Genomic DNA, 6,864 nt, shown 5'->3' on the forward strand with positions numbered 1-6,864 from the left:
TTCTCTTCTCTTCTCTTCTCTTCTCTTCTCTTCTCTTCTCTCCTCTCCCCTCCTCCCCTCTCCTTATCTATCCTCTCCTCTCTCCTTCCTCCTCTCTTCTTTCCTCCTCTCTTTTCCTCACCTCTCCTTTCCGCCCCACTCTCCTCTCCTCTTCTTCCCTTCTTCTCCTTCCCTCTTCTCCCTTCCCCTCTCTCCTCCTCTCCTCTCCTCCCCCTTTCCTCCCCTCCTCCTCTCTCATCTCCTCTCCTCCTCTCCTCTCTTCTCTCCTCTCCTCCTATTCTCCCATCTCCTCTCTCCTCCTCTCCTCTCCTCTCTTCTCTTCTCTTTCTCTTCTCTTCTCTTCTCTTTCTCTTCTCTTCTCTCCTCTCCTCCTCTCTCCTCTCTCTTCTCTCCTCTCCTCCTTTCCTCCTATTCTCCCCTCTCTCCTCTCCTCTCCTCTCCTCCTCTCTTCTCTCCTCTCCTTTCCTCCTCTCCTCCCCTCTCCTCTCCTCTCCTCTCCTCCTCCCCTCTCCTCTCCTCTCTTGTCTTCTCTCCTCTCCTCCTTTCCTCCTATTCTCCCCTCTCTCCTCTCCTCTCCTCCTCTCTTCTCTCCTCTCCACTTCTCTCCTCTCCTCCTCTCCTCTTATCTCCTCTCCTCCTTTCCTCCTCTCTTCTATCCTCTCCACTCCACTCCTCTCCTTCCCGCTCTCCTCTCCTCTCTCTCTCTCCTCTCCTCTCCTCTCCTCTCCTCCTCTCTCCCTTTCCTCCTCTCCTCTCCTCTCTTCTCCCTCCTCTCCTCTCTCTCTCTCCTCTCTCTCCTTCTCCTCTCCTCTCCTCCTCCTCTCCTCCCCTCTCTCTCCCTCTCTCTCTCTCTCCTCCTCTCCCTTCTCCTCCTTCCTCTCTCCCTCTCCCTCTCTTCCTCCCCTCTCCTCTCCTTCCTCACCCTCTCCTCCTCCCCTCACCTCTCCTCCTTCCCCTCTCCTCACCTCTCCTCCTCCTCTCCTTCCCTCACCCTTCCTTCCCCTCTCCTCCCTCTTCATTCCCTCTCTCCTTTCCTCTCTCTTCTCTCTCTCCTCTCCTCTCCTTCCTCCTCTCTCTTCCTCCTCTCTTTCCTCCCCTCTCCTTCCTCCCCTCTCCTCCCTCTCCTCCCCTCTCTCCTCTCCTCTCTCCTCTTCTCTTCCCTCCTTTCCTTTCTCCTTCCCCCTCTCTCCTCCTCTCCTCCTCTCTCCTTCCTCCTCTCTTCTTTTCTCCTCTCTTTTCCTCCCCTCTCCTTCTCTCTCTCCTCTCCTCTCTCCTTCCTCCTCTCTTCTTTCCTCCTCTCTTTTCCTTACCTCTCCTTCCCTCCCCTCTCTCCTCTCCTCCTCTTCTCTTCCTCTCCTTCCCTCTGCTCCCTTCCCCTCTCTCCTCCTCTTCTCTCCTCCCCCTTTCCTCCCCTCTCCTCTCTTTTCCTCCCCTCTCCTCCTCTCTCCTTCCTCCTCTCTTCTTTTCTCCTCTCTTTTCCTCCCCTCTCCTTCTCTCTCTCCTCTCCTCTCTCCTTCCTCCTCTCTTCTTTCCTCCTCTCTTTTCCTTACCTCTTCTTGCCTCCCCTCTCTCCTCCTATTCTCTTCCTCTCCTTCCCTCTTCTCCCTTCTCCTCTCTCCTCCTCTCCTCTCCTCCCCCTTTCCTCCCCTCTCCTCTCTTTTCATCCCCTCTCCTCCTCTCTTCTTCCTTCTCTCTTCTTTTCTCCTCTCTTTTCCTCCTCTCTTCTTTCCTCCCCTCTCCTTCTCTCTCTCCTCTCCTCTCCTTCCTCCTCTCTTCTTTCCTCCTCTCTTTTCCTCACCTCTCCTTCCTCCCCTCTCCTCCCCTCTCTCCTCTCCTCGATCCTCTTCTCTTCCCCTCCTTTCCTTTTCTCCCTTCCCCTCTCTCCTCCTCTCCTCCTCTCCCCCTTTCCTCCCCTCTCCTCTCTTTTCATCCCCTCTCCTCCTCTCTCCTTCCTCCTCTCTTCTTTTCTCCTCTCTTTTCCTCCCCTCTCCTTCTCTCTCTCCTCTCCTCTCTCCTTCCTCCTCTCTTCTTTCCTCCTCTCTTTTCCTTACCTCTCCTTCCCTCCCCTCTCTCCTCTCCTCCTCTTCTCTTCCTCTCCTTCCCTCTGCTCCCTTCCCCTCTCTCCTCCTCTTCTCTCCTCCCCCTTTCCTCCCCTCTCCTCTCTTTTCCTCCCCTCTCCTCCTCTCTCCTTCCTCCTCTCTTCTTTTCTCCTCTCTTTTCCTCCCCTCTCCTTCTCTCTCTCCTCTCCTCTCTCCTTCCTCCTCTCTTCTTTCCTCCTCTCTTTTCCTTACCTCTTCTTGCCTCCCCTCTCTCCTCCTATTCTCTTCCTCTCCTTCCCTCTTCTCCCTTCTCCTCTCTCCTCCTCTCCTCTCCTCCCCCTTTCCTCCCCTCTCCTCTCTTTTCATCCCCTCTCCTCCTCTCTTCTTCCTTCTCTCTTCTTTTCTCCTCTCTTTTCCTCCTCTCTTCTTTCCTCCCCTCTCCTTCTCTCTCTCCTCTCCTCTCCTTCCTCCTCTCTTCTTTCCTCCTCTCTTTTCCTCACCTCTCCTTCCTCCCCTCTCCTCCCCTCTCTCCTCTCCTCGATCCTCTTCTCTTCCCCTCCTTTCCTTTTCTCCCTTCCCCTCTCTCCTCCTCTCCTCCTCTCCCCCTTTCCTCCCCTCTCCTCTCTTTTCATCCCCTCTCCTCCTCTCTCCTTCCTCCTCTCTTCTTTTCTCCTCTCTTTTCCTCCCCTCTCCTTCTCTCTCTCCTCTCCTCTCTCCTTCCCTCTGCTCCCTTCCCCTCTCTCCTCCTCTCTTTTCCTTACCTCTCCTTTCCTCCCCTCTCTCCTCTCCTCCTCTTCTCTTCCTCTCCTTCCCTCTGCTCCCTTCCCCTCTCTCCTCCTCTTCTCTCCTCCCCCTTTCCTCCCCTCTCCTCTCTTTTCCTCCCCTCTCCTTTCCTTCCCTCTCCTTCTCTCTCTCCTCTCCTCTCCTTCCTCCTCTCTTCTTTCCTCCTCTATTTTCCTCACCTCTCCTCCTCCCCTCTCCTCCCCTCTCTCATCTCCACCTCTTCTCTTCCTCTCCTTTCCTCTTCTCCCTTCCCCTCTCTCTTCCTCTCCTCCCCTCCCCCTTTCCTCCCCTCTCCTCTCTTTTCATCCTCTCTCCTCCTCTCTCCTTCCTCCTCTCTTCTTTTCTCCTCTCTTTTCCTCCCCTCTCCTTTCCTCCCCACTCCTTCCCTCTGTCCTCTCCTCCTCTCTTCTTTCCTTTCCACTCCTCCCTTTTCAGTCTCTCTTCTCCACTCCTCTCTTCTTCTCTCATCTCCTCCCCTCTCTCCTCTCCTCTCCTCTGCTCCCCTCTCTTCTCCTCTCATCTTTCCTCTCCTCTCCTTTCCTTCCCTCTCCCCTCTCCTCCTCTCTTCTCTCCTCCCCTTTCCTATCCTATCCTCTCCTCTCCACTCCTCAATTCTCTCCTCCTTTCCTTTCCTTTCCTTTCCTTTCCTTTCCTATCCTCCTCTCTCATTGTGTACAGCTTATGTTTGTATGCTAGGGTTTCTGTTGAACATGCAGCAGCAGCACAGGAGTCTGCGTTCTGGTTCTTGTTTGTCGCTGCTTCCACCCGCAGTATCTCATGGGAGAGCCGTCATGACGATGAGCTCCGTTTCCTTGGAAACACGCTTTCTGCTTCCTCTGCTCAACGTGTTTCTGTCACAACTGTGGAAACTGGATTAAACTGCAACAAAAAATATGAGTTTGATCATGTCCCTGTAATGTCTTTGTGCCGTGCTGATAATGAGCAGGTTGTTTCTCCTGTTAATTCTCAGACACTGAAGCTTTGAGAGGAACGCAAGCTGTCAACAGGAATCACCATGAACTGCTTTCCCCTCACTGCCGTCCAAACAGTACAGTGCATGATGGGTATCTCTCTATCCCACATCCCTCTGATGACACACATGTAAGCACCGCAGTCTGGTCTCATCTCATCTCATCCTCTCTCCTCAGAGTAAAAACAAATTCATTATTGATCAGCCGGACTGTGCCTCCCTCTGCTGGTGAGAAGATGTAGCACAGCTCACAGTAAAAAACAGGTCAGAACTGTGTATCAACAGAATAAAGGAGTCACAGTTTAGTTGTCATCATATTTCTTATTTACATTTTTTTTTAAATTCAGGGTTAGGATATATGACCTGGATATATGAGGAGGGAATATTAACAGTGTGATTTCTATCTTGGATTTTAATAAAATCACAGACATTTCTATAATGAAGTACAAATGATTATATTTTTGGTCCATAATGAAGAACAAGAATTATAACAAATTTAAAATATGAATCAGTGAAGATGCTAAACGTAATTTCAGGAGGAGCGAGTCTGATCTTTAATTAATCAGAGTTTATAAGCAGCGGCTTACAGCTTCCCTCCACCAGCCAAAAACAGGGACATGACATCATACTGTCACAAACTCTGACCTTCAACACACTCACGTTTCACCCATAGAAGACGAGACGCACAGTCCTGCAGGAGCTGATGGGTCCCCTGATGCAGCTCCATCTGGAGGCCCTGCTGGGAGAACAGCCACAGCTGGTCTATGGAAAGCAGGTGTGTGTGTATATGTGTGTCTGTGTGTGAGAGTGTGTGTGACCCGCAAACTCAATTACTGCTGAAAAATAGATGACCACATCAGGCACTCATCTGAACTTCTCCTATGAAGCTGTCATGTCTGCAGAGCGCCACAGTACACATCGAGTTTTGATTAACTTGAGGTGACAGTGGTGTGTGTGTGTGTGTGTGTGTCTGTGAATGACTCTTCTGTTTTAATGCTGACATGTTAATCACACATAATTCTAAAATCTGCATCCAGCATCACAGCATGTTCTCATGATTTCTGCCAGCAAAACGTGTGAAAATGTAAGTATCTATAACAGATTCATCGAATCTTTGTGCAGCAGAGAGTCACTGTAGAAAGACAATCACTTACTGAATGATTCTGAGCAGATCTTCAGTTCATTGACATAACCAGACCTTACTTTGATTTGACTTGTTAGTTTTGATAATTCTAATAAAATTTGCTAAAATAAATAAGTTTTTTTCTCATGAACTTCTAACTTTTACTTGACTTTATATTATATTATATTATATTATATTATATTATATTATATTATATTATATTATATTATATTTACAGGGTGCATGATGTGCGTCACTGTAAGGAATGTGTGTGTGTGTGTGTGTGTGTGTTGGGCTCTGATTTAGGGATCAGACTAGTTAATCACAGAGCATGAGTGGAATGAATGCAACAGCTACACAAACACCATCAGTGCAGGAAATGATGTGTGTGTGTCTGTGTGCTAGCAAACACGAGGTTATCTTCTGTTTGTGTGTTGTCATTTATTTAGCTGTAGATGACAATGAAGATGATAATGATGATGATGATGAAGGTGTTGTTATAAGAGTGCATTGTCGGACACGTGTTATGTGTGTCTGTGACTCTCAGACGTCTGAATCCCGGCTGCAATCTAGAACATTCTCTCTGAGGGCCTGAAATAGCACTGCAGACACGGACTGGTTTTAACTCATTAGTGCTCATTAATCATCGTCTCACCCAAACGCAGCTCTCTCCCACGTGAGTCTGTCCTGTCAGGCCTCTGCCGGTGTTTAATACAGCACCTGAATATTATGTGCTTTGAAACAAATGTTACGTTTTTAGCAAGGAATCATCTTCACATGTTACGTTATGTTGGGTCAATCGTTTCGTGACAAGTTATATTAGTTGAGCCAAATCATATTTGACAGAATAGAGAGTTGATGTGTAATCAAAAAGACAAATTTTTTGGAATAAGGTTGAATTATGAGGTGACAGAAAATGATTTTTTTTTACCAGTATTTATATATGTGATCTATGGCGTGCATACACTTTCTCCCTTGATACATATATATATATATATATACTCTAATATTTGTACAAATACAGTATTTGAAGATATGTGTTATAAATAGGTATGTTTGAATTATGTCATTTTAGTTTGTACTGCCAGATTTCTCAGGTTGTCAGTAACAGTTTCAATCATTAATGAATCGTCCCGTCCTCGAGTAACTGTGGGGAAACATAGAACAGAGCGAACATTTGTGTTGCGGTTCAAATTTCATTTCACACGTTATTGTGAATAATCATAAAAACATAACTGATCCTTGTGAATGGCTGAATTATAGCTTCTTTGATCTGAAAGATGATATGTTTGCTGCATTGTGGGAATGTATTAGTGAAAGCCAGAAGCGCTGTGAGTTTTTCTGTCTGAACCTTTGAGCTGCGTCCGTCTGCTATCTGCTCAGATAATCGAGTGCTTGTGAAGAGCCATCTCTCTGACCCTGAGAACACACACCTAATGCCTTTATAATGCAACCTTTTACCAAACCAGCCTTTGTCCTAAACACACACACACACACACACACACACACTAGTCAAGGTGCCGTAATAGTGATTCTCGTTAGACATCCACAGAGACATTAGCGCTCGTAATGCCTTCCTAACACACACACATGTTCTGAGCTCATTCTCCAAACTCCTATAGCAACATGAATCTGTCTGTGCTAATCACACACACCTTCTGTCACATCAGCGTCTTTATGACCAGCAGAGACAGACAGACAGACAGGCGGAGCATCCCCACCAGCAAAGAGCTCTCAAATGAGGCTGAGCGTGAGGGGCCGTATCGCTCATTTGTGTCCTCGGTTAGCCATTGTGACGCCAGTGTCCAGGGTCCCAGCGCTGATGGAGCCGGTGATACGTGATGTGCCGTTATCTTATCAGTGTCATCGGCACAGCGGGAGGATCGACACGCTAATGATAAGACGTGTTTTGTGCTCCAGGATAACGCAGTGAGCACGCCTGGAGTTGT

This window comes from Carassius gibelio, chromosome A16 (genome assembly GCF_023724105.1).
Source record: "Carassius gibelio isolate Cgi1373 ecotype wild population from Czech Republic chromosome A16, carGib1.2-hapl.c, whole genome shotgun sequence".
Taxonomy (NCBI): Eukaryota; Metazoa; Chordata; class Actinopteri; order Cypriniformes; family Cyprinidae; genus Carassius; species Carassius gibelio.